The sequence below is a fragment of the Scyliorhinus canicula genome, chromosome 13 (genome assembly GCF_902713615.1).
Source record: "Scyliorhinus canicula chromosome 13, sScyCan1.1, whole genome shotgun sequence".
Taxonomy (NCBI): domain Eukaryota; kingdom Metazoa; phylum Chordata; class Chondrichthyes; order Carcharhiniformes; family Scyliorhinidae; genus Scyliorhinus; species Scyliorhinus canicula.
The window spans coordinates 84,143,049-84,170,046 of record NC_052158.1 but is presented as its reverse complement, the minus strand read 5'-3'; the positions used below and the strand labels follow the sequence as shown (position 1 = coordinate 84,170,046).

Genomic DNA, 26,998 nt, shown 5'->3' with positions numbered 1-26,998 from the left:
TGATCAAAGCCACCATCTTCCCACTGGCTGCTGATGCCCACCAGGACTTCAGCCACATCAAGGCAGATATTGCCAAAGCCGCAATGTGCGCAGTAGACGAGTCCATCCCTTTCCAGGTGGAGAGTGATGTGTCAGAAGTCGCCCTCGCCGCTACCCTTAATCAGGCAGGCAGGCCTGTAGCCTTTTTCTCTTGAACCCTCAACGCCTCCGAGATTTGACACACCTCAGTCAAAAAAGAAGCTTAAGCCATTGTGGAAGCCGTACGGCACTGGAGACACTACCTCGCTGGTAGGAGGTTTACCCTCGTCACTGACCAACGGTCGATAGCCTTCATGTTCGACAACACACAGCGGGGCAAGATCAAGAACGATAAAACCTTGAGGTGGAGGATCAAACTCTCCACCTATAATTATGATATTGTGTATCGTCCTGGAAAGCTCAACGAGCCCCCAGATGCCCTGTCCTGCGGCACATGCGCCAGCGCGCAAGACGACCGACTCTGGGCCATCCACAACGACCTCTTCCACCCGGCTTCTCCACTACATCCGCAACCTGCCCTACTCCACCAAGGAGGTCAGGGCCATGTCCAGGGACTGCCAAATCTGCTCGGAGTGTAAGCCACACTTCTATCAACCAGGTGAAGGCGTCCCGGCCCTTTGAGAGCCTCAGTATCGACTTCAAAGGGCCCCTCCCCTCCACCAACCGCAACGCGTATTTTCTTAACGTCGTTGACGAGTACTCCCGCTTCCCCTTTGCAATCCCTTGCCCTGACATGACCATGGCCACCGTCATTAAAGCCCTACATTGTATCTTCACCTTGTTCGGTTTCCCCACTTACGTCCACAGTGACCGGGGTTCCTCGTTTATGAGCAACGAACTGCATCAGTACCTGCTCGGTAAGGGCATCGCCTCGAGCAGGACTACCAGTTACAACCCCCGGGGAAACGGACAGGTGGAGAGGGAGAACACAACGGTATGGAAGACCGTCCTCCTGGCCCTACAGTCTAGGAATCTCCCAATTTCTCACTGGCAGGAGGTCCTCCCTGACGCGCCCCACTCCATCAGGTCACTTCTTTGCACGGCCACGAACGAGACCCCTCATGACAACCTATTTGTTTTCCCTAGGAAATCCACGGCCGGGGTCTCGCTTCCGTCCTGCCTGATGACACTGGGGCCCGTACTCTTCCGAAAACATGTGAGGAGCCATAAGTCCGACCCCCTGGTCGAGAGGGTCCAGCTCCTTCACGCCAGCCCCCAGAATGTCTACGTGGCGCACCAAAACGACCGACAAGATACAGTCTCCCTCCGGGACCTGGCACCCGCAGGATCCCCTATGACCACCACTTACACCCCCCCCCCAACCTATACCGAACAGCACCCCGTCCCTACATGGCCTCCACCCCCTCCCCCCCCTCCCGTCGCCGACCTACAGGAGTGAAGCTCCAGAAGACACGCTCCCAGAGTCCATACGTGTGCCCGCATCGACGAGTTCAACACCCGTGCCCGCAGCGCACGATCAGGGCGCTGGACAGACTCAACCTGTGAGCCACTTCACCCCTGCTGGACTTCAATTTTTTAACAGGGGGTGAATGTGGTGAATGTATTATGACAGCCATTCACCACTGTATTTCATTGTACTATGTTGTTGCCCTTGTGGGCTCCACCTGTGGACCATTGTATTGTATTACACCACTTTATATCAGGTTGGTGCCCTTGTGGGCTCTGCCCCTGACTCCGCCCCCTTGAGGGGAGGAATATAGAGCTGCTGCCCTGCAGGTGGCTCTCAGTGTAGAGCAGTCGCAGGCAGGCACAGTTGTAGCCGATTAAAGCCACAGTTCACTTCAACTCTCCGTCTCATGTGGATTGGTGGTCACATCATCTTCCAAACACCTGACCTCTACCATCTAAAAGGACAAGGGCAGCAGATAAATGGGAACACCACTACCTGAAAGCTCCCCTCCAAGTCATCCTGACTTTCAAACAAATCACCATTTCTTCACTGTCGCTGAGTCAAAATCTTGGAGTCCCCTTCTGAACAGCACTCTGGGTATTCCTACAACACATGGACTGCAGCGATTCAAGAACAAAGCTCACGACCATCTAGGGATGGGCAATAAATGTTAACCTAGCCTGTGATGCAACATCCCGTGAATGACTAAATTAAAAAAGTTGCACTGGATTCCAGATATATCACAGAAGCCTGACTTTGAACGCGATCTAACAGCTGTGTCACGCGAGGCGCGAATCCGCACGAGCCGGTTAGATCGTGGGAGAGGCCAAAATCGGGTACCGGGCCGGGCACTGATCTAACCGGCCCACTCCCGTTGGTGGGATCCAGATCCCGCCGCATCATGGTGAGAAACAAATAATCACCAGTTAAGGCCAATCTCCACCTCATGATCAGGAAGGCGCAACCATCGAGTGGACTCTCATGATCTAACCGACTCCTCAGCAAGCAGTCATGCGGGCACCATTTATTTAAAAACATGAAGCTAGCGCAATGGCTGCTGTGAAGATTGAAGGAGGCGAGTAGGCATCTTCGATGTAGGATAGTCAGCCCAGGGGCACTGGGGCTGCTGCCCCAGTGCTCGGGGCGGGTGGGGGAGCACCCCCCCCCCCCAGGGGTGGGTCCCGGTTGAGGGGTCGGCTACCATCGGTGGGGTGTAACCTCCGGGCTAGGGGGTGATGGACTGAGTCCCCGCAGTTCCAACATGCCAGCCCCTGGATCGTTTATACCCATACCAGAGGCAACTTCAGCTCCCGACTCTCAGCCCCCCAAACATTCCCAGGACAAAGCCCTGTCTGTGACAATATGGTACAGGTCACTTTAACTCCTACTGACTGTGACACCCTCTGGCTGCACAGGTAAAGGCTATTGCTATCAGGGAATTGCCGATGTTAGTTATGCAAACACTTCACAGCTCCCAAGTGAATTCCCATGGGTAGGTGTGCCATGTCACAGACAATGTTATTGCTCAGCACTCCAACCAGACAGTAAGGTCAGAACACTTTGCCTGAACACTGGAGGCATCAACGCCACAGAGCACCTCCCAAGTGGCTGCATAGTGTGTGTGTGCTGTGAGCTCCTGTATTTTTGTTATACGACTGCCTGAAGGCTCAGACTTCTGTTTGTTGTGGCCTCTACCGCTCCCGCATCCCAGGCATCTTTTCATCTGGTCACCCAGCGGCTTGGGTTCAAGTGCTAAGCGCACCCCACAATGTCCATGGATGCGTGAGTCTGCGAAATGGCCAGGGTCGTTGGAACGGGGTGTACAGTGAATTCTTCCTGCGTGCTGAGTGGGCGGTCCATCTCACCCTCGAAAGGGGGCTCAGGTGGGCGGGGCCACATGGTGGTGGATCCTCTGGAGGCCACTGCTAAGAAGGTGATCCTCGCGAATGCCCCGCCCTACCTCCCAACGGAACTCCTCCTCCACCCCCTCCATCTATTGGGGGAGGTTAAGAACAGGGTGGGCCACTCCTGCTCGGCCTAAAGGACAACAGCATTATTCTCCTTCCGGTGCCAGTTCTTTATCCACCTGGCCCGGGAGGAGGTTTTAGAGGTGGGGCTATGCGGTCCCCTACCAAAGGGAGACATTTTGTGTCCTAAGGCCCACGGGCAGCGTGCGGTGTCACAATTGCAAGGGGTGGGGCACATTCATTGAAATCTCCCCGCCTCCATGGCAGACGGGGCGAAATCTCCCCAACTACCAAGGTGGCCGCAGCTGCTGCCGTTGCCCCGTCTCCCTCCACTGACCCTGCAACTGCCCCCTTTGGGGGGGGGGGGGGGGGGGCACGCTGTCATCGACCAACACCTTGGCTGCCAAAGTAGAGGTGAGGGAGCACATGCTCAGCCAAAAGGCACGGAGCAAGACACAGAGGAGAGTTAGACAATGGTCAAGTCCAGATACTCCTGACCCCATCAGCCTGAAGGACCCAGTGCCCCTGAATAACGGCCAGGTGCTGCTAATGGCACTGTGTCCCGCCGTCACCCAGCAACATAACCAGCCCGTCAATGTTTCATTGTCAGGTGTCGGGCCCGGCGACATTTCTGCAGGCCGCAGAGAGTGGCGGCGGTGAGCCATGTGACCCCAAGCCGCCCGGTGAATAGATGAAAGGATGCTGGGGTGCGGGAGCGGTGGAGGCCAAACTGTCCTGAAATTCAGGGGCAGAGCATCAAGGGAAGCGGGGGCAGGCCGGGAGGGCTCCAGAGACAGAGGTCTTCCCAGTGCCTGACCCAACCCTGTAAATGGCAGTGGCAGCTCCCTCTTTCTATGGTTCTGGGGAGGTATTGGCATGGAAGGCCCCCTTCCCCATCCATCCCAACCCCCGACGTCAGGTTCCTCAGCCACCATGCCCGAACTGTTTCTGGAGTTCTTTCCAGGACCTTCCTGTGTCTGGAGCGGAGCAGGGATCTGTTCCATCTGGCCCGCGACTCCGAAGTAGCCCGAGTGGAACCGGCCTGTCCATGATCCTGGTGGTGGAATTGAGGCAGGCCCAGGGTTGGCCGGTGGACCCGTGCCATCGGCCACAATCAATTTGACCGAGGATTCGAGCCAGGACGGCTCTTGCCCGGAGGATGTCAGCTGCTCAGTGGTGGCCGCATTTGAGGCTCTCTGCAGTGAGGTTGAGGGCTTACACGTGCCCGACACCGAGACGCCCCAGGGCTGAGCTTCAGCACCGGGAACATCCTCTTGACCAGAGGGTTGGTCTGTGGATCAGGGAGGGAACCTGCACCTGCTCCAAGTGATGCTCCAGGCAGAGGTCTGGGGTCCAGTGCCCAGGGGCCCCTGCTGTGCCCAAGGGTGCATGAGCAGGGCGGGGTCAACCAGCACAACCGGCCCATTGGATGACATTCAGAGAGATGGCAGGGAATTTAAGGGTGGGGGAAGATTGAGGATCCCAGGGTCCCGGGGTGGAAGCCAGTGGCGCATCACTATCGGCCCTAATTGGTGTTAGATACCGGTGGCAGTCTCGTCGGTTCAGCCTTCTCAGCTTCTGTTTGGGAAGCACCCGGCAATTCTCGCTCGCTACCACACTTAGAAACTTTTTCATTAGATTATGCCCTGATGAAGCCTGTTTGTGGCAGGGGAGTTGACTGCCTAAATCAAGGTGCTTCTGAAAATCACAACAGCTGAAGGTAAAATGTGTTTTCCAACTTTTGTCCCACTGCCATGCCATACCTTCTCAGGGAAAAATGGCTGAAGTGAGGTGAAAATTGTCCCCAATTCTCATTATTTTGCTGCGTAAACCTGAGCAAAGAATTCTGTATTTGACTCTTATGTCACGTTTAAACAATTCGGAACCTATTAAGTTCTTTTTTTTGGCACCCGATATACTGCAGTCTGCCCTGATAATGCTATTGAACAGGTTTCAGAGCATCAGGGTTAGTATGAAAACAACTGCACACCTCGGGCTGGATTCTTTCGCCCCGTCTGCCACAAGATCACCATGGGCGGGACATGGAGCATGTAAAGGTGCATTGACCTCGGGCGGGAATTTCAGGACACCAGGCGGGCGTGGCTGGAGAACCCCACCCCTGCAGTCATGACTTTCCCATTCTCGTCAACAAATGGAGCTCGGTTGTCAGCTATGCAAAACAAAGTACTGTTTGCTGGACCCTGTTCATTTGCTGTCACTCTGATCCTGCTGCCATTAGATTGGGGAGGGTGAATCAAGTTCCCAGAGGCACACGTGCTAGCACATTTACCTTCAAGTTACAGGCGAAGGCAGGACTGCTCCCAGTACTACAATGTAAAATAAAAACAGAAAACAAAGCTTCAAAGAAGTGCCATTGTAAACTTCTTTCACAGAGGGGCCTCACGGTAGCATGGTGGTTAGCATCAATGCTTCACAGCTCCAGTGGTCCCAGGTTCGATTCCCGGCTGGGTCACTGTCTGTGTGGAGTCTGCACGTCCTCCCCGTGTGTGCGTGGGTTTCCTCCGGGTGCTCCGGTTTCCTCCCACAGTCCAAAGATGTGCGGGTAAGGTGGATTGGCCATGCTAATTTGCCCGTAGTGTAAGGTTAATGGGGGGATTGTTGGTATACTGGTTACGTGGGTTTAAGTAGGGTGATCATTGCTCGGCACAACATTGAGGGCCGAAGGGCCTGTTCTGTGCTGTACTGTTCTATGAAATGTTAACTCTGAACGCGATATACCGGCCGCGTTATGCCCGAAAGCTGGCACTAATGCTATCTCGTGAGACGTCGCAATGTGAATCCCATCCATTGAGAGTGGATCACTTATTAACAAATCTGCACATTAGAGTTAGACAGCTAGCCTCACTCTAAAATGCACCCCCACAATGTAACTAAGGCAATCTAACCATTCGCGTTGGAGCCTTGGGTAAGTGTCGTTTTGTGCTGGTCGCAACAAATGGGAACCAGATGGAGCGGCACTTGTGGGAGTCTCTCAGCAGATTGGAAAGCTGCAGGTACTTGACCCCTGGGCAGAGTAGCACCCTGGCACTGCCAAGATGGCCAGGTGGCACTGCCAAGATGGCCAGGTGGCACTGCCAGCTGGCAGGGGCACTGCCAGGGTGCTGGGCTGGCAGTGACAAGCTGGCATTTTTCCTGCGATGGGCCTTGGGTCCAGATGTGCCCTTTGTGGGTGGAGAAGGGTTTGGACCTCCTTTACAGGTAAGTTGGGGAAATGGGGGGTTCAGGAGGGTCACGTTGGGTTGAAAGATTGGGACAGCATTTAAAAAGGCTTCCTAATCTCCTTCTGTACTGAGGAGTTTCGGCGAGCGGAGCTCCTCAATGCAGAAAATGGGACTAAGTACAGCCTTGCCGGGGAGTTCCCAGCTGAGGCCCCGAATCTTCCCGAATAGGAACAGAATCCCGGCTGAATGCGCTCGTTATGGGACTCTGTTTCCATGCGGATAGATCGCGCCCTCAGTTTTTCTCCACAGACACTGCCAGACCTGCTGAGTTTTTCCAGGATTTTCAGATTTTCTTTCAGACCTCCAGCATCCACATAATGTTTTTATTATTATGCTGCAATGTAAGTGTAGCAGTAACCCGCTGATATGCACTTGGCCAGGCTCTTATGTGAAGAATGGTACATTATGTGAAAGCACTTGTTTTACCGTCTTAAACATTGAGTAGGGAAGCAAATTGTTGGTCACAACAAGAAGTGAAGCTGCTGCTGTATCAAAATTAACTTTATAGCCAGAGACTATGTTTGTTTTCAGTCTGTGGAACAGTTCTATTGTCAAAGGTGCCTTTAATTCAGTTTGGAAGGGGTGCTGTTGCTTGCTTTGGCAACGTGAGAGGAATTTGATTGCCAAGTTTTCACCATTGTAGATTAACTTTATTCCTTGCGATGAATTGTGCGTTGATTTACAAATTGTGGCTAGAAATGACTTGTGGGAAAATTCAGGTCTAAATCTTAGCATGGGCTTTGGGACCCGGATGGTGGGGAGACAAGCGGGTCCCGAGCCCATACTTGCCGACAGCGGGCTCAACGATTTCCCTGCATGTGGCCTCCCCCGCCATCCAGTTAAAGGCAGCGAGAAGGCTTCTAACACTCCCAGCCCAATCTGAAGGCCAGCAACTGTGAAGCCTGAGCCATACCATTGGCAAAGGAGGTCACTGCTGAAGCTGGAAGAAGATCTTGATGGCTTGAAAGGGAAACTTTTCAAAAACAGTGAAAAATAGGGCGGCATGTGGCGCAGTGGATAGCACTGGGACTGCGGCGCTGAGGGCCCGGGTTCGAATCCCAGCCCTGGGTCACTGCCCGTGTGAAATTTCCACATTCTCCCCATGTCTGCGTGGGTTTCACCCCCACAACCCAAAGATGTGCAGGATAGGTGGATTGGCCACGCTAAATTGCCCCTTCATTGGGGGGAAAAAAATAATAATTGCGCATTCTAAATTTATTTTAAAAAACAGTGAAAAATTCAGACAGCCGAGGATTTTCAGGGAAACCCCTGCCAGGAGATGGTTGGCACTGTGGGGTCTGTCTCTTCGGAACATATGAACAGGAGTAGGCTGTTCAGCCGCTTGAGCCTGGCCCGCCATTCAATGAGATCATGGTGGATCTGTGACCTAACTCCACACATATCCCTTCATATCTTTGAGGAACAAAAATCTATCTAACAGATTAAAAATTAACAACTTTTAGCTTCAACTGCTGCTTGTGAGAGAGAGTTCCAAACCTCTACCACCCTTCGAGAAGTGCTTCCTAACATCTCTCCTGAATGGTTTCACCCTAATTTTCAGACTGTGCCCCCGAGTTTTCGAATCTACAACCAGAGGAAATAGTTTATATTTATCTACCCTGTCTTTTCCTGTTAAAATCTTGAAGTCTTCAATCAGATCGCCCCTTAACCTTATAAATTGCAGCAAAAACAGGCCTAATTTGAGTAATCTCTTTTCGTAATTCAACCCCTGTAATCCAGATATAATTTTTGCGAACCGATGTTGCACTCCCTCCAAGGCACTTCCTTGCTTCTGCCCACAACCCTCGCTTTGTGCCTTAGATGGCTCCTCCCAATCTCCTCTCCTCTACCACCCAACTGGGCTGCCACAGGGAGGCCTCCTCAATCAGGTTGACAATAATCCCTCACAGCGGGAAGCCACTGCCCTGCCTGCGAAATATCGTCCGTGCTGTAAATAGTGCTGATCAAAGCCATTAATAGGGTTTTTAACAATGCAAGTAATTTGCGCAGCTCCCTAGAATAGGCGGCTAACCTGCATTATAGCCCACCATGGGGCTGGTTTTGCACAGTGGGCTAAACAGCTGGCTTATAATGCAGAACAAGGCCAGCAGCGTGGGTTCAATTCCCGTACCGGCCTGCCCGAACAGGTGCCGGAATGTGGCGACTAGGGGCTTTTCACAGCAACTTCATTGAAGCCTACTTGTGACAATAAGCGATTATTATTATTATTACCACTGGGAAAACGCCCCGGTAGCGGGACTGCATTTGGGAGCCATCTCGGCACAGCTCCCCTACCAAGCCAGCCCCTCCCCTTGGGGGTTGTTAAATTTCTGTCCCATGTTTTCTGTCAAGATAGATTAATGAAAGAGGCACTAACCATTCAATAGTGATGAGAAGATTTCTAAATTGTAAGCCTTATTTCTCCTCCTGAGAAGTGTCCCAACATTCAGCACATCTATTAGCTGCGAGATGGGCTACAGGGACCTACTCGTGAACTGTCAAGCCGTCCAATTCTATAAAGCTGGACTGGTTTCAGCACTTCACCTCTCCCTGCCATAACGAGATGGAAGACTTGGTAACTGTGAAGCGCCCCATCTATTGGCTGGTTGAGCGAGCTGGAAAGCTAATCTCTGCTGAACAACACAGCCTTAATGGCGATCATTAAAGCTTTAGCTAGATCCACTGGTTTAATCAGCAAACATTGCTGTATTTTAAGAATGAACAAAACAGTTTTAAGACATTTGATTTTGTAATTAAATTTTCATATAATGTCTTCTCAGAGGATTGCAACTTAACATTTGCACTTTATGCAAGTCAAATGCAGGATTTAAATTATCTTTAGCATGGTCTATGTATACAGATCTGTTCCATCTTCTCAGTACTGTTTTCCTTGTCCAAATATTAGCCAGAATTATAGTTTGGACTGAACAGGGATTTTATGCAAAACCACATTTGCTTTTGAGCAATTCAGATTTATTACTTAGTTCCTAAAAACCTCAATCTGACAAAACTTGAATGTAATTAACTATAAAATGTATTAATCATTGCAACATGTGAAGGCTGATGAAGCATTTGCAACTAAAACTGCTGATTCTATTTCAGCTCATTCTTCTAAAAAAATTCAATTTTCAACCTTGCAATTGGGATATTTTCTTCCAAATTGTCTTTTGATTGCTTGATTCGTTTCTAATTTTTAAACAATTCCCTTTAAATGTCGTTTCATACTGGATAAATTTTGTTGGATGAAGGAGCCAGTAATGATTAATTATTCAAATCTTTGATAATTGCTGGATTAACACAGCAGTGGTGTAAATAGGAGGATCCCAAGAGTGATGTTGTGTGATTTTGCAGGACAGTAAATGAATCAAACTCAGACAGTCGTAAACTGAGCCCCCACCGGAATTAGATCCAGAGCACAAAACTGCCTTGAATCCAGGATGTAATTAGTCAGGTGCAGCTCAAAGGATTCAGACAGAGAGATTAAAATTGCAGAGCTGATGGAGTAAGCCAGCTCTACCCAGTTATATAGATGAACTGCTGTATCTGAATCATGTAGGCGAATGCTGAATCCCTGACCTAAAAAAAACACACTGGGACTTGAATGCCTAATATAAAATGTGCCTAAGTAACTTTCCAAAGAGAGTAATGTAAACACAGCATTAAACAGATGAATTTGAAGCTGCTGAAATGTATAAATAGACTGTTTATATTAGTAATTCTGGCTCATCACAAACTTTAAGTGTGAAATGCAATGTAGACAATTGCTGACAATTAGATTATAGGGTAAAAGTTCAAGCTGATAAAGAAACGCCTCCAATGCTCTCTCTTGTTCTCTCATTCTCTTTATTTCCCTCTATGGCACCCTCCCCCAAGCAGGCTTTATCACTTAATGATTGTATAAATAGGGCATCAAATGAAACTGGCTATATAGGGAGATCTGCAAAATAATACTTTGAGTAATTAATTGACGGCTTCAACTTATTGCAGTTTTATGAGATCTACCCCTGGACATGGGAACATTTGCTCTGGTGGGCTGTGTTTAATTTGATTTCCTTCTATATGAAAATAATTACATTTTAGGGAAAGGCTTTGTGTAGGTGCATTATGTGTGGAGTATCAATGCCAACATTTTAACAGCAACAAAATATATTGAGCAAAAGGATAAAATGGAAAATAAAGGGGCTTTGTGCTGGAGAACCTGCCTGTTGACATGGTGATAATGCAGCTGTCCTGTCAACTGCCTATACATATAATGGCAATGCCAACTTAAAGAGAAATGAATTCTACATAATTCTACATAATCTACACAATTCTACACAATTTTACACTTAAATGGGAATTAATTCCACATTAATTCTACATAACCCAGCAATTATATGAATTTACTATAAAGTAATAACGTGATTAATCTGATGGAAGAGTTGTGAAGAAAAGTTATGTTTTTACACATCAATAGCATTCTTTTACCATAACATAAGCTTTCCTACTTGGTAGAGTCAGAGCAAAGCTTAAAGTGTATGTTAAAATACATGTTGATACATGTGAAATGAAATGAAAATCACTTATTGTCACAAGTAGGCTTCAAATTAAGTTACTGTGAAAAACCCCTAGTTGCCATATTCCGGCGCCTGTTCGGGGAGGCTGGTGCTGCTAGCCTTGTTCTGCTTTACAAGCTAGCTGTTTAGCCCACTGTGCTAAACCAGCCCCTGCATGTATACCTTTACTCTCTAAGCCATGATATAAATCGATGATCTTAAACCTGGAGGCTGTTTATGTCGATAATGTTTCAGGTGTATCTAACTTAGTATGAATATTTTATGGAAAGACAATCTTTTTCCAGGAAAAGCAAACTATTTTTGACGGTTCTCTTTCCAAGTGAAATGACTTAAATTGTTCATCACACTGGATTAACAGTGTGGTATTAAAAATGTTAATCCAAGCAGCATCAACTCATTTTTATATATGGGTTGTAAAGAAGTCAAACACCCCAAGGTGTTTCATCAGGCAGTATCAAACAAAATTTCTCATGCACTACATAAAGACATCAGACGGTCCAAAGCCTGGTCAAATAGAAAGATTTTAAGCAACGTCTTAAAGGAGGAGAGAGGTGGAGAGGCTTAGGCAGGGACATCTAAACCTTAGGGACTCAATCGCTGAATCCATCCAAGGTGGTTTAAAATTGAGGATGCTCAAGAGGCCATAGTTGGGGAGCACAGAGGGTTAGAGGCGAAGATGGAGATAAGGAAGGACAAAGCTATGGGGGAAACTTGAAAACAAGGATGGAAATTCTAAAATCAAGATGTTGCTAGACTGGGGACCAGCATTAGCTCAGTAAACACAGCAGTTATTGTCAAAAAAGGGCCTGTGGCAAGTTGGGGTCGCTGCAGTAGAGTTTTGTGTGAACCCATGTTTATAAAGGGTAGAAGGCCAACCAAGAGGTCATTGGAAGACTTTAGAGAGAACAAGGGGCATTGATGAAGCAGAGGCAGAGAACGGGGCAATATTACAGAGGTTTTGGTGATGGAGTGGAAATGGAATTGGAAGTTCAGCCTCAGACAGATTGAGAGGGAGCATGGAATTTGTGATGGGGTTCGAATATATTGAGCGTTATTCAGCAACCCCATTGTGCCCAGCGTGGATCCGGGTACAACAGGGGAATTGCATGCAAGACCCAAATTGGTCTCCGTTCCGGGTGCAAAACCTTTCTCGAGTCACTTGACTCAGACCGCCTGCACGATCTGGATGTCACCCTCAGTGGGCATGGTCCAGATCTGAATATTTAAATTAGCTGGGATGCTGGAGTTACCCAGCGCCTAAGACTCATGGGCCATGCCTGTGAGACCTCACCAGTGCACCATTTACTCCCACAAACGTGGATTGCCAGGTGTCAGGCCCAGGGCTGCCTTGTGAGGTAGAGAGGGGTGAAAGGGATTCCTGTTGTTTCCCCAAGGATGGGGAGGTGAGGAGGGACGGGGGGGTTCAAAAGAGAATGGGCAGCCTGAAAGGGGAGTGGGGGGAGAGATCGGGACAGCCTTACAAAATAGCCCCCCCGGTCTGCTTACCGACAGGAAATCCCTCGCGCGGAAAAACCCCCCGGGGGCCAAATAAATGGCAAAGTGCCGTTGGATAGCAGGGTGTTTCTCGGTGCTGCAGATAGATGCACTACCATTCAGCGGACTTTAACCTGAGTCCGCTGAATCATGCCCAGTGTCTTTGGTCTTTACAGTGTTTAATTGGAAGAAAACTCTGCTCATCTAGTGCTGGATGTTGAACAAGCAATGTGAAATCAAAGGCAGTGAAGGGGTCAAGATAGACAATGGTGAGGTCAAATCTGGCTGCCATTGTGGATGCCATGCCCACATGCTCGATCATAAGTGTTCTAATCCTTGGATTGGCAGATTCGTTATTTCAGATGTGTCATAATCTAAGACATCATAAACATACTTGCAGGAAGGGAGATGGGATGTGAGCCAGGCAATGCCCATTTTAGCAGACGTCTGGGGAAAAATGCTTCTCGATTCAATGCAAAGACTGAGAGGTAAAACTGAAGGGTATAAAAGGGAAGTGAGGAAAGGAGTGAGAAATGCAGTTTTATTTTTTTGATTTAAAAAAAAATTAAATCAATAAGAGAGAAGTACAGCCATCTCTAACATGATAAATTCACCACATCACCACCTTGCTTACTGTGCACAAATACAGGAAATAATCTTCACCATGAGATAGTAGGTGTTTACTAAATGCACTATATTGTGCGTTATAGTTTTATGCCGTGCTTACTACAGTTAACTGAGTTGACACTGTCAACAATGTGGGCTCAATTCCCAATCTGGCTGAAGTGTCTTGGGACCTGCCTCCTCGTCTGCCCGCTGCTTGATGGGGAGTGGATGCCCCTAAAGCTGTATAATCAATTATCTCCCTAATAGACAGCGATGCCTCCTGTCTCTCGTGGACTATGGCTACTTACCTATAGTGCTTTGGCAAACTGTCAGCCTTATATTGAATGTAAATAATGCAAATCAGCTACTGAATAGGCACCAAAACAGTTTCCCAACATGACAAGAAACCTGCTTGTAGCTTCCATCATTAAGATGGAGTAAACACATCAGCCAAAGTGATACCGAGCCATGTGAGTTCTAGCTTAAATCCATGTACTCCTTTTTTTATTCGTTCATGGGACATTCGCGTCACTGACAAGGCTCTAAATGTTTTCCCGTCCTGCGTTAGCCAATCTTAATTGGGGCAGCAATAGAAGTTATAACAGGCATTACCATGCAACCACCAGAAAAAGGGAAAAGGTAATTGGGGAATTCCTGCATCTGATTACTGTTCAGGCACAGTCTGTGATGCTTCTACAGTTAAATTTCTGGATGCCAATAGTGGCTTACTCTGCACCCAATGGTTATCCAGAAAGATGCTGGAACCTGTATGATAGCACTGGGTCATTTTTCAAAGAATTTGCATTAAAAAATTAAAACAAATCTCTTGGTTCTTCACCAGATGGGCCAAGCTTGTGTGCAACCTTTCAAGTGCTTATTTTCTCAACACTCTCCAAATTGTGAAGTGTATTCCTGCAGGATTAATATTTTGGTGAATTGCTTATGATTAGACCATAACAAGGCCAAACGGTCCAGTGAGTCTCGTCCACCGTTCAATATGATCTTGAGTGATCTGGTAGGCTGAACCTCAACACCACTTTCCCACTTTTATCCCCATAACCCTTGATTCCCTTACTGATTAAAAATCTGTCTGCCTCAGCCTTGAACATACTTAATGAGCCAATCTCTACAGCTCTCTGCGGCAAAGAATGCCACAGATTCACTGCCCGCTAGGAGAAGAAATTCCTCCTCGTCTCTGTCTTAAATGGATGACTCCTTACTGTGAGATTATGCCTCCTGGTCCTGGACTCTCCCAAAATGGGAAGCAGCCTCTCAGCAGCCACCCTGTCAAGCCCCTTGAGAATCCTATATGCCTCAATAAAATCAGAAATGACTGAGCGAGGGCCTTAATTATTGGCATGAAGATCCCAATGAATTAACAGCTACATGGAACACAGTGTTACTGTCAGTTAAGTATGCGATCACACATTAACATACACGATGCGCCTTTTCAGAGCAATAGAAATCTGTGGACGCTCCTTCCATTAGCTACATAGGAAGTGCAGGTGCTTAAATAATATTAGGCACAGGAGCTCAAGAAATATATATTTATTGCTGAATGAGAAAGAAAGCCTTGGGGAGGTGCTTTCCCATGCAAAGAAAAAGTCATAGCTTTGACTTGATTACTCACTTTTCTCTGAGTTTTGCCATTTCACATCCACCCTTGCACCCGGAGCCCGGCTGATAACAAAGATTCCCGGGGAAGTACTTATTCATTGCAGAGCGATTCTATTTACATAGTGAGAAATTGGTGATGTGGCTCATTTCTAGATACTGATCTAGAAGCATCTGAGCTGACGCAAGTTATTACTAACTGGATACTCCTGGAGACCTGTCTGTTTTGTGGGTGTGGGGTGGCTTTTCCTAGTGGGATTTGCAGGTGGTACATTTAAATGTGATGTATTTAAATGTCGCTTGCACTCTGTGGTTAGGAAGAGGACAAGTGTTAATGAATCACTGCAAAGGATCACTGTGCACAGGAAATTGGTTTTGGATGTATTTTTATCTTGTTACGACAGGCCAAATTTGTGGCCATTTTAGGTCGGCCAATTGAATTTTGGAGCCACTAATGGGGGAACAATAATTGACTGATTGAACATCTGTGAGGCGGACACATTTACACAGCCATTTTGAATAACGTTCAGAAAGTACGTACATTTATACCTTTTGAGAACGGTAATTGGAGGACAATACGTCAAGGAGTTGGAAGATAGGAAAATCATACTGCAACACATATTTTCGAAGATTAGCGAGATCAATGGATTTCATGGGCACTTACCTGCAAAAAATTGATATTATGCAAGACTTTCATATCACTACCATTGGGTGTTAGAGTGGGGTTCGTTGTATGTTTCCATCAAGGCCAATTCAAGACAAGTATGCTTTCTCTCCAAGATCTGTCTCACTGCTGATGTGACAAATAAGGACCTCCTAGGAGCCTTCAAGTGCCCGTGAATCATGAGATATTTTGGACAGATTTTCCTAGCCCTGGTGGCAGGCGGGGGACGGGGACGGGGGGGTTGCGGGTGGCAGTAAATAGTGGGGAGTTGAGTCTGGATAGTCCCTCAACACAGTTCCACCACTGGAAAATTTGCTGATGGTGGGAGCAGATACAGATTGGCTGCATGCCAATTCGAGGTGGGCAACCAATTTAAATAATTAAAGGCCCTATTGAAAACGATTTTCCGAACCCACCAGCTTTATGCAGCTTCATGAAGGTCGCCTCCAATTAGATATCCAGGGATCATTGGAGCAGGAGGCTCCATGCCCCAAGGAAGGGGTCACAGACAGGGAAGGCCATCCCTCCAGCCACTAGAGGGCCCTACCTCTAAGGCCCCTCTACCCTTAAGTTCGCTAAGGTCTCCTCCATGTTGCCTACTCAATTCCTGATTTGGCTCAGCATCCTCCACCTCTCCTTGTGAGGCTCTAGAGCTGCTGGCTCACTAATTGGACTAGAAATGTACACATCCCATTCATACTCCTTAATTGTAAGGAAAAAATAAGTTAGAATAAAATAACTGGTCGGGTATTATGTGCTGGCTCAACAACAGCAGCTCTGTACAATTGGCAGTATTGTTTTTAGAACATAAGTAGGCATCTGTGTGTGGGGGGGGAAACTGGGGGGTGGGGGGGGGTACATATATATTTGGGCACTGGGGAAACAATTACAGAGCAATTACAGAGGGCAATACGTGAATAAATCTGGTGTTGGTGATGTCGCTTGCTTCTCCTAGACAGTTTTCGCTGCCATTGTCGTCTCGCAATCACCTCCGCTTCAGCCGTTTGTCCCGTCTTTCGCCCGGATTTTCCTTGTTCTCTGCTCATGTAAATAGCAAGTTTGTTATTCTTTCTCGTGCCCTTCCGGCCGTCATTCCCTTGCCTCCCCCCCCCCACCTCACTGGTTCCCCTCTATTGTTCCCTGTCTCCTCACTCTTCCCCCCCCCCCCCTTTCCCCTTCTGCCCGCTTCCTTCCCTCCCCTTCTCCTGTGGTTCGCCTTTATTTTCTCAGGTTTAGCTGCTACCCCCCCCCCGGTCTATCCCTCCCTTCCTCGCCTTGGCTACTTTCCCCTGATTCTTGGCTACCTGGCTATTCTTCTGCTTGTTCATTGGCCACAAACAGGTCCCAGAACAATTGGGTGAATGGCTCCAACGTTCTGTGGAAGCTGTCGTCTGACCCTCAGATGGCAAATTTGATTTTGTCCATTTGGAGAGGTTCTGAGAGGTTGGACAGCCAGTCTGCAGCTCTGGGCGGTGCTGCTGACCGCCAGCCGAACATCATTCTATGGCGGGCGATCAGGGAGGCAAAGGCAAGGGCGTCCGCCCTCATCCCCAGGAATAGATCTGGTGGTCTGAAATACCGAAGACCGCCACTTTCGGGCACGGCTCCACCCTCATCCCCGCCACTTTGGACATTGCCTCGAAGAAGGCTGCCCAGTACCCCACAAGTCTGGGGCAAGACCAGAACATGTGGGCATGGTTGGCCGGGCCTCCTTGGCACTGTTCACATCTGTCCTCCACCTCCGGGAAGAACCTACTCATACGGTTTCTCGTTAAGTGGGCTCTATGTACCACTTTTAGTTGCGTCAGGCTGAGCCTTGCACACGTGGAGGTAGGGTTGACCCTATGCAGTGCTTCGCTCCAGAATCCCCACCCTATTTCGATCCCCAGGTACTCCTCCCATTTCTTTCTTGTTGCGTCCAGTACAGTGTTGGCCTTTTCTGCCAGTCACTCATACATGTCGCTACAGTTCCCTTTATCTAGGATGCTTGCGTCCAGTAACTCTTCCAGTAATGTCTGTCGTGGCAGTTGTGGATACAACCTTGTCTCCTTTCGTAGGAAGTTTTTGAGTTGCAGGTACCTTAGCTCCTTCTCCCTGGCTAGCTGGAATTTGTCTGTCAGTTCATCCATTGTTGTGACCCTTCCATCCGTGTATAGGTCCCTGACTATCAGTTGCCCTCCGTCCTGTCCCCAGTTATCAAAGGTGGCGTCAGTCAGCGCTGGTGTGAACCTATGGTTGTTGCAGATGGGAGCTTTGTCCGACAATTTGGTCAGGGCAAATTGCTGCCGTAGTTGGTTCCAGGATTGGAGGGTGGTTATCACCACCAGGCTGCTGGGGTGCTTTTTGGGTGGGGATGGGAGTGCCACCGTGGCGAGGGCCCGGAGGGAGGTCCCCTTGCAGGAGGCCTCTTCCACCACACCCACTCGGCTTCTGGCTCCTTGATCCATCCCCTTACTCGCCGCCCAGTGGTAGAATTGTAGGTTTGGGAGGGCTAGCCCCTCCCCCCGGATTTTATTTTTTGTCGGACCTTCTTTGGGATCCGAGCATTCCCGCCCCCCCACCGCCCCCCCCCCCCCCCCCCCCCCCCCCCCCCCCCCCCCCCCCCGCCCCCCCATACGAGGGAGAGTGGGAGTGTGTTCCATCTTTGCAGGTCCTTTTCTACTTCCTCTGCGAGACTGGTGAGGTTTCATTTGTGGATCTCTTTCCAGTCATGGGCTATTTGGATCCCCAGGTAGTGGAATTTGTGTCGGGCTTGTTTAAACGGCAGTCCCCTTTAGTGCTCCCCCCCCCCTCCTTGTGGGTGTACCGGGAAGGATCTCGCTTTTGCTCATGTTGGGTTTGTAGCCCAAGAAGGCGGCAAACTATTTCAGGAGCGCGATGATTCCATCCATGCTGCTTTCTGGGTCCGAAATGTAGAGGAGCAGGTTATCTGCATAGAGTGAGACTCTGTGCTCTCTACCTCCCCTTTGGAACCCCTACAGCTTCTTGCTGCTCTGAGAGCAATTGCTAATGGTTTGATTGCCAGAGCGAACAGCAGCGGGGACAGTGGGCATCCTTGTCTGGTGCCCCTGTGCAGCTGGAAGTATTGGGAGTTGGTGTTGTTGGTCCATACGCTCACCATGGGAGTGTTTTATACGTGTTTTACCCAGGGGATGAACCCTGTTCCATGCCTGAACCGCTCCAGTACCTCTATGAGGTATTTCCATTCGACCCTGTCGAAGGCCTTTTCTGCGTCTAGAGAGACGATCACCTCTGGTGTTCTCTCCCTGGATGGGGTCATTATCATATTTAGCAGGCGCCTGATGTTCGAGGTTAGCTGCCCACCTTTGACAAAACCCGTCTGGTCCTCTGCGACCACCTCTGGTACGCAATCTTCTAGCCTTTTGGCTAGGATTTTGGCCAGTATTTTGGCATCTGTATTCAGCCGTGAGATGGGTCTGTATGGCCCACATTCCGTTGGCTCTTTATCTTTCCTAAGTATCAGCGAGATTGCGGCCTGTGCTAGCGTAGGTGGCAGTGTGCCCCTCGCTAGCGAGTTTGTGAACATCTCCCGCAGGTGCGGGGCCAGTGCTATCTGCTGTCGCCGGGAACGGTCCCGGCGCCTTCCCTGCCTGCATGGAGCTAATGCTGTCCATAATCTCTCCCAGTGCTAGTGGTGCTTCCAGGCCCCGTTTTCTGCCCTCCCCAACGACTGGTATGTCCAGTCCATCAAGGAACCGTTTCATCCCAGACTCAGCCCTTGGTAGAAGGCCTTGAAGGTTTTGTTAATCTTTCCCGGTTCTGTTTCTAATGTGCCTCTGGTATCCCTGATTTTTCAATTTCTCTGGTAGCTGCCTGCTTTCTCAGCTGGTGTGCCAACAGGCGGCTGGCTTTGTCTCCGTGTTTATATAGGGTCCCACGGGCCTGGCAGAGTTGGTGCACTTATTTCCTGGTGGAGACCAGATCAAACTTCCTTTGTAGCTCTTTCCTCTCTGCCAGGAGCTCGATGTTAGGGCCTCGGAGTATTTACGGTCTACCTCCAGTATGGAGTCAACCAGCTGCTGCCTAGCCACCCTATCTCTTCGAGGTTTGAAAGCGATAATTTCCCCTCTTACTACGGCCTTTAGCGCTTCCCAGAATGTGGATGATGAGACCTCCCCGTTTTGGTTGTTCTCCGTGTACTCTTCTATGGCCTGTGATATCTTTTCATTGAAGGTCTTGTCTGCTAGTAGGGCAATGTCCAACCACCATGTGGGGCGTTGGGCGCTGCCCATCTCCAGCCTCACGTCCATGTAGTGTGGAGCGTGGTTGGATATCACAATTGCGGAGTATTCCACTTTGTCTAACGGAAGCACTGTTTTCCCCACCACAAAGAAGTCAATTCTGGTGTATACGTTGTGCACTGGGGAGAAGAAGGAGAATGCCTTCTCCCCTGGGTGGGTGAACCTCCAGGGTCCACCGCTTCCATCTGTTCCATAAAGTGACCGAGTTCCCTTGCCATGCCTGAAATTTTCCCCGTTTTGGAGCTTGATCTGTCAGTCGTTGGGTCCTGTTCACAGTTGAAGTCCCCCCCATGATTAGTTGGTGCGTCGCTGTGTCGGGGATTTCTGCCATGATCTTTTTGATGAAGCTCGTGTCGTCCCAGTTGGGCGCGTGCATGTTAACTAGTACTACCGGTGTCCCATCCAGGGCCTCGCTGACCATGACGTACTGTTCCCCTGGATCCATAACCGTCTTCATCGCCCTAAACATCATCTTCTTGCCGATCAGTATTGCCACCCCCCTGGCCCTCGTCCCATAGCATAAATGGTAGGTCTGTCCCACCCAGCCCTTTCTTAGCCACAGTCGGTCCTGCTCTCTTAGGTGTGTTTTTTGGAGGAAGACTATGTCTGCTTTCATATTTCTTAGGTGGGTGAGGACTCTGGATCTTTTCACTGGGCAGTTGAGTTCCCTTACATTCCAGGTGACTATCCTGATGGGGGGCTTCTGCCCCCCCCCACTCCTGTGGGATTAACCATACTTACCTGGTGGACACGCCCCTGCCCTCCGGGGTTTCCCTTTGTTAGGGGGCCGTCCAGGATGGCTGCTGTCATTGCGCTCTCCATGCGATCGGGTCCCTGCGCTCCGGGGTTTCCCTTTGTACAGGAGCACCTAACATGGCCGCCAACCTTGCGTCCACCACGCGGCTAGCCCCCTGCACTCCGGAGTCTCCCTTCGCCCAGAAACCGTACTGGGTGGATGCTTGCAGTGATTCCTTGTTCCGAGCCCTTGGTTGTGGCACTTTGTAGCCCTATTGCTATTTCATTTTTCATTACTGCTATTCCTTTTCTAGCCTTGTTTGTTCCTCCTTCCCTGTGCCCCCCCTGGTCCATCCTTTTCCCCCCACTTTTTCTCCCCGTTCCCTTAGACCTCTCTTTGTCCCTCTTTCCCCTGCTCCTATCCCCATTTGCTCTCTTGTCTCTGTTGAGTGGTCCCCGCACCCCACCCCACCCCCCCACCTGGCGCCGTCCCCCTGTTGGGGCGTGCTGCGGCCCTGCTTTGTTGCATGCCTCCGGCGCTAGCTTCCCTGCTAGTACGGTGGCCCCCCTCTCAGGGATTACTGTCTCGCTCTCCCTCACCCGACCTCTACGGTTTTCTGCCCGCTCCTCCCCCATCCTACCTTGCACTCAGCTCACTTGCTCTCTCTTCTCTGCTACTCTCGTTTCCTCGTGCTGGGGCCTGGTCTCCCACCTGAAGCGGTCCCTCAGGTAGTGGTTTGCTTTTTGTTCAGGGTGCGCCTGCCGTGGCAGGGGAGGGACGGGGGTGCCTAGCGTTGCCTCACCCCCCCCTACCTTGTTGACGTGCTGTTGCCCTTTGCTGGGGACCCATTATTTATACCCTTGCTGTCGGCTTTCCAGCCTGTGTACCTCGACAAACTTGTTTGCTTCGCAGGGGGGGGGTGAAGACATACTCTCTTTCTTGGCATGTGACCCAGTGTTTCGCTGGGTACAGCATACCAAAACGTACGTCCTTCTTGTGAAGAGCTGCTTTCGCTCTCTTGAATTCGGCCCATCTCCTGGCTAGGTCTGCCCCAATATCCTCGTGGACTCTAATGGAGTGTCCTTCCCATTTGCAGGTTCTGTTTTGCCCTGCCCAGCGCAGGATTGTTTCCCTGTCTTGGTACCGGTACAGTTTAGCTATAACTGCCCTCAGATGATCCCCTGCCTTGGCCTTCGGGCGCAGTGACCGGTGTGCTCTGCCATTTCTGGTGGGTTGGGGAAAGGTTTCCCCCACACTAAGTTACTCAGCATCTCTGCCACGTATGCCATGGGGTTTCTACCCTCAATCCCCTCTGGTAGGCCCACTATCCTTACATTTTGCCTTCTCGAGCGGTTTTCCTGATCATCCACTCTGCCCTTCAGGCTCCCCGGCACTGTGACCAGTCTCGCCATCTCCTTCTCCAGGGCCGTGATCCGGTTGCTCTTGTCAGTTGCGGCTTTTTCCATTTCCTTAATGGTCGCCTCTTGAGCTTCCAGTTTCTTCTCTTCGGCTTCAAGTCTCTCCTCTGCTCTGCCCAGGGCTAGCTGCACCTCCGCCAGGGCCTTGGCCATTGCTGCCTGCACCGCGACCTCCATGTCTGCCCTCACCTCTGCCTTGCTTTCCTGCTGATGTTCCCGCAGCGCCTCGGCAAAGGCTGCCTTCCAGTTCCAGTTCCCCCCGGCCCAAGAGGAAAAAGCTCCTGTCTGCCCAGTTCTTTTTGTTGCAGCGAACCTTCCGTTCCGTCGCTTCCTTTGCCACTGAGCTCGTCTGAGTGGCCTCGCACATGGCCCCTTCTGTTTCTAGTGCACTTTCTCCCTCTGCTTGGCTACCTTCTGGCATTTTTTTTCCCCCTTTTTTTTTCTCCCCGCCACCTTCCCTTTTCTTTTCTCTCCCTTTTCTTTACCCCTTCCCTTCTCTCCATTAACACAATTTTTTCCCCCTCTTGAACCCTTTTTTCAAAAAACTAAAAAGCAAAATTAAATGTTCTCCTTCTCTTTACAAGTTTCCTCTACGAAAAGTTTTTGGGGACGTTTTTTTTTCCCTCTCACTCACCCAAACGCCGGGTCTGGAGGGTCGAGAGAGAGAGAGGCTTCTTGCTGGGCTGGGTGTCCTCCTTTGTTCTGCCGCCTGCCTCGTTGCCGTCGCCGGGGGGGGGGGTCGGTCCCCGCCACCGGCTCTGTCCTCGCTCGGTCCCTGCGTTCTCCTGCCGTGCTGGGGGGGGGTGGTCGATCCCTGCCGCTGGCTCTGTCCCTGCTGCTCGCTCGGTCATCGCATTCTCCTGCCTCTCCTGCCATGCGGGGGGGGCGGGGGGGGGGGGGGGGGGGGGGCAGGTCGATCCCTGCCGTTGGCTCAATCCCCGCCGTTGGCTCAGTCGCCACATAGCCTTTGGATACTAAGGGGCAATTTTGGCATGGTCAATCCACCTAACTTACACATCTTTGGACTGTGGGATGCACCTGGAGGAAACCCATGCAGACATGGGGAGAACATGCAAACTTCATCCAGTCACCCAAGGTCGAAGTCAAACCCTGGTCCCTGGTGCTGTGAGGCAGCAGTGCTAACTACTGTGTCACCGTGCCACCTTTTCATGGGAACTGCTCTGGGAGGGGGGGGGGGTGGTCGATCCCTGCCGCTGGCTCTGTCCCTGCTGCTCGCTCGGTCATCGCATTCTCCTGCCATGCGGGGGGGGGGGGGGGGGGGGGGGGGGAGGTCGATCCCTGCCGTTGGCTCAATCCCCGCCGTTGGCTCAGTCGCCGTGTTTTTTTTTCCTGGGGTGCGAGGGGGCAGTCCGGCCGGTTTGCAGATTTTTTTTTATCTCTCCCCGGGAACGGGATGCGACCGTCAGAGCTCTGTTACCCACGACCGAACCCCTACCCCGCCGGAAGTCCAATCCAATGGCATCTCATCTTCAGACAGTGCCATTTGATTCTGCTGATTCCATAGTAAGCTAAGGGTTGTTCTGAGTTACCAGTTGCTTTTATCTGAGAAATGATCCTCAATGCTCCTCATTCTCAATTTGCAATTTAATGTGGTTTAGTCATCACTAAAAATCTCTTTTGCATTGATACATCATTGATCCATTGCCGGGAATGTTTGCAACAGATTGTTCCTTCAACAGTATCCTCTGTGGCGCAGTGGTTAGCACCGCTGCCTCACGGTGTTGAGGACCCGAGTTCAATCCCGGTTCCGGATCACTGTCCATGTGGAGTTTGCACATTCTCCCCGTGCCTGCGTGAGTCTCACCTCCACAACACAAAGATGTGCAGGATAGGCGGATTGCCTCTGAATTGGAAAAATATAATTGGGTACTTTAAATTTATTTTTAAAAAAGTACTCTCTGAAATGTGGATTGTTGGATGCAGATGCCACATTGCAGTTGTGAGCGGGCTTTCAGTTTGCACCTTGCAAGTGACACTGAGGGAATTGCATGCAATGCATAATCACAGGCGGTGCATGATGTAGGAACTGCTTGTGAACTGGAATATCTTTCCTCTCCCTCGCCCTCCTGGGTCAGTCTGCTGTATTGCAGGTATCTTTAGTTGTGAAATGAAACACTTTCACGCTGATTAAATTTGATACCAGAGAAAAATTTTGTACCATCCAATAAGGATCTGACTACCTGACCAAATATTATTGATCGCTCCTTCCTCAAGAATGTCACGCCAAACAATTAACAGTGTCATTACAACCAGGTCAGCAATTTTATATTTGCGTTTCTCTGGACGATTCCTTCTCCCGAGTGCCTCACTAGTACAAGATGGTTAAGTATTTTGAAATGAATGTGGATGCCACAAAGGCTGAACTCACAAAATATGGCTCATTAATTCCACATTCAGTTTGTGCTGCGGATTTACCAAATAAATAATGAGTGCTTTAACTGGAGTGATAATAATACCTTGTTTGTGTGACAAGTTTTAGGTCAGCCTTCAGCATTCTCTCAGGGGCAATAATGCTGGTCAAATGTGCAAGTGATTTGAGTGGTTTGTGTTCAGGAGAATTTCCGTGTTGTCCGATATTTATTTTTGCAACAGCATAACCTAGATATATAACATGGAGCACCTTGAATCCACACTATGTAATGGGGAGAAAATTCAATTAGGTCTGTCACGGGCATGAAGAAGGCAATGCACAATTATTCCCCCCCCCCCCCCCCCCCCCCCCCCCCCCCCCGATGGCTGAAGTGATACAGTCAGCAGGCAAACTTTGTGCTGATGACTCATCTCCATAATAGAGTCATGAGGATAGCACTGAATAGAGCTAGCCTGCATATGTGCCCCCAGGTAGCAGCAGGCAATGGAAACAATTGCAGAAGGGTCGTGTAGGAGAAAAATAGAGCTATGGAGTAGCAAGCCAGAGAGAGCTCCTTGGGTCTCAGATGCAGCACTGGAGGCCTTCACGAAGGAGGTAGAAAGGAGAAAAGGGTGGTCATCTTTTTGCGGAGGTTCAGAAGCCCTGGAAGCGAACACTACGAAAGGAATGGGAACAGAGAAGCACAGAAGTCAGGTTTGCACGCAGCTCAAGGCACCACATCCCCAACACACACCCATCAACGGTCTCTAGAAATCAGTACTCACACCTAACATTCAGATACCCTGACTCATCCTCACACACTTTGCATTGCTGCAAAAGCCGCACCAACACCCACATATCCAGAATTCAACTTTGACAGGCATGTCACCCAAATGTGTTGCAACACATTAACTGGAACCCTTCCCTTTATGTGACAGGACAACGTAGCACATAACCAGAGGCAGCAGCAAAGAACTGAAAGGGACAGACACTGCTGGAAGTTCTGGTCTACTTGGAGCAGCTGGTGTTCGACATTATTGGCAAGAGTTGTCATTGAAGTTGTGGCAACCAGAGTCACAGTCACCCCAACCTTCCCATTATGCATTTATGATTGCAGATACCCAGAAAGTGTCACCTCCTCTGACAGTGCGTTAAGGATGCCTGATCATCTCTCAGCAGTTTCTAAGATTCTGAAACAGAGCCATAACTTTTTTAAGTTTTAAGACAGTGCGGAAAGATCGATTCATTCCAGGAGTGATAATAGGGGTGTTATTTTATAAATTAACTTCATTATAACAAAAGAAAAGAAAACAATATTTAAACTTCTAAACTTACACTCTACCAATAACAGATTACATGTAGTTTCTTAACCTTAACACATTAGTTCCCATTAAACAGCACTCTACAATTAACATACAGCTTTCATGTCACTTACACAGATGGACAAAAGCAATGCTTGCATTTAGGAAGCAATTTTCTGCTGTTAGACATCATGTCCCGGGTTTTGAAAACTGGGGTGGTAATGAGTGCTGAGGTGGCAATCTTTGGGGTGTTGGAGGATCCAGGAGTCCAGGAGGAGAAGCAGGCTGATGTCTTGGCCTCTGCTTCCCTGGTAGCCCGGTGACGAATACTGTTGGCATGGAGGGACTCAAAGCCCCTGAAGACCGAAGCATGGCTATCGGACATGGCGAGCTTTCTCGGTCTAGAAAAGGTTAAGTTCGCCTTGAGAGGTTCACTATCGGGGTTCGCCCGGAGGTGGCAGCCATTCATTGACTTCTTTGCGGAAAATTAATCATCAGCGGGGGGGAGGGGGCTAGTGTACTGTAGAGTAGGGGGTGGTTTAGGCAGGTCCTTGCGCGAATGGAGTCGTGGTTTGCACTATGTGTTATTTGCTGTTCCTTTTGTACAGTACTATACAATGTCATTGTTTTATATGCCAAAAGTACCTCAATAAAATTTTTTATTAAAAAAAAAGACTGGGCATTCGCAGGACAGGCAAAGTCCAAAATGGCAAGTTAGGCACCAGATTAGCATTAGATGCTGAATGACATTATAATCCGTTCACTCTGCATGCTTCTTGACATGAGCACGGGGCACCTGCACAATCACCTTTCAAAACATAGTATGGACGAGGTGCACATCGGGAGTGGGGCCTCAACCTTCCCCCCCCCCCCCCCCCCCCCCAGCACCCTGCCCCCATAGCAGGGAAACCAGCAGCAGACTGATTCTTTCAGACATGCATCACGTGCACTTACCCAATCTTTCTTCATTCACTTACAAATTGCCCCATCCTTCCAGTGTAAAATGATTGGCTGCATTCATTGACAGCATAACACTAGGGGGAGCACTTCTCGCACATGTGCGGTCACCCTGTCGGCAATATCAGGGAATTGGTTCCCTAATTCTTCAAAGCTAAAATAAAAAGTAAAATGGCACCGTTGGCAGAATTAAGAGAGCAGTGAAATTACATGTTGAACATAAATAATGAAGCAAGAAAGCTATTTAAAAATCAATATCAAATGAATCTTGGAATTAATCCCAGATCGATCATTGAGCTGGCACTTATCAGTTCCAGCTCAGACTATCAATTTATAATCTCTTGATGAGTTGGTTAAAAA

At 49.5% G+C, this 26,998-nt stretch overlaps 1 protein-coding gene and 1 long non-coding RNA gene across 2 annotated transcripts in view; one reads left to right on the top strand and one right to left on the bottom strand.

The window, feature by feature from the left end:
- LOC119975686 overlaps positions 1–9,197 on the bottom strand; it is a 47,245-nt gene extending 38,048 nt beyond the window's left edge. Inside the window, exon 1 of the long non-coding RNA XR_005462780.1 lies at positions 9,037–9,197. This is a non-coding gene — a long non-coding RNA (uncharacterized LOC119975686). The remainder of the gene's footprint in view (positions 1–9,036) is intronic.
- Positions 1–26,998, top strand: part of clstn2a (calsyntenin 2a) — a 757,260-nt gene that overhangs the window by 632,082 nt on the left and 98,180 nt on the right. The gene's annotated exons all lie outside the window — the stretch shown is intronic.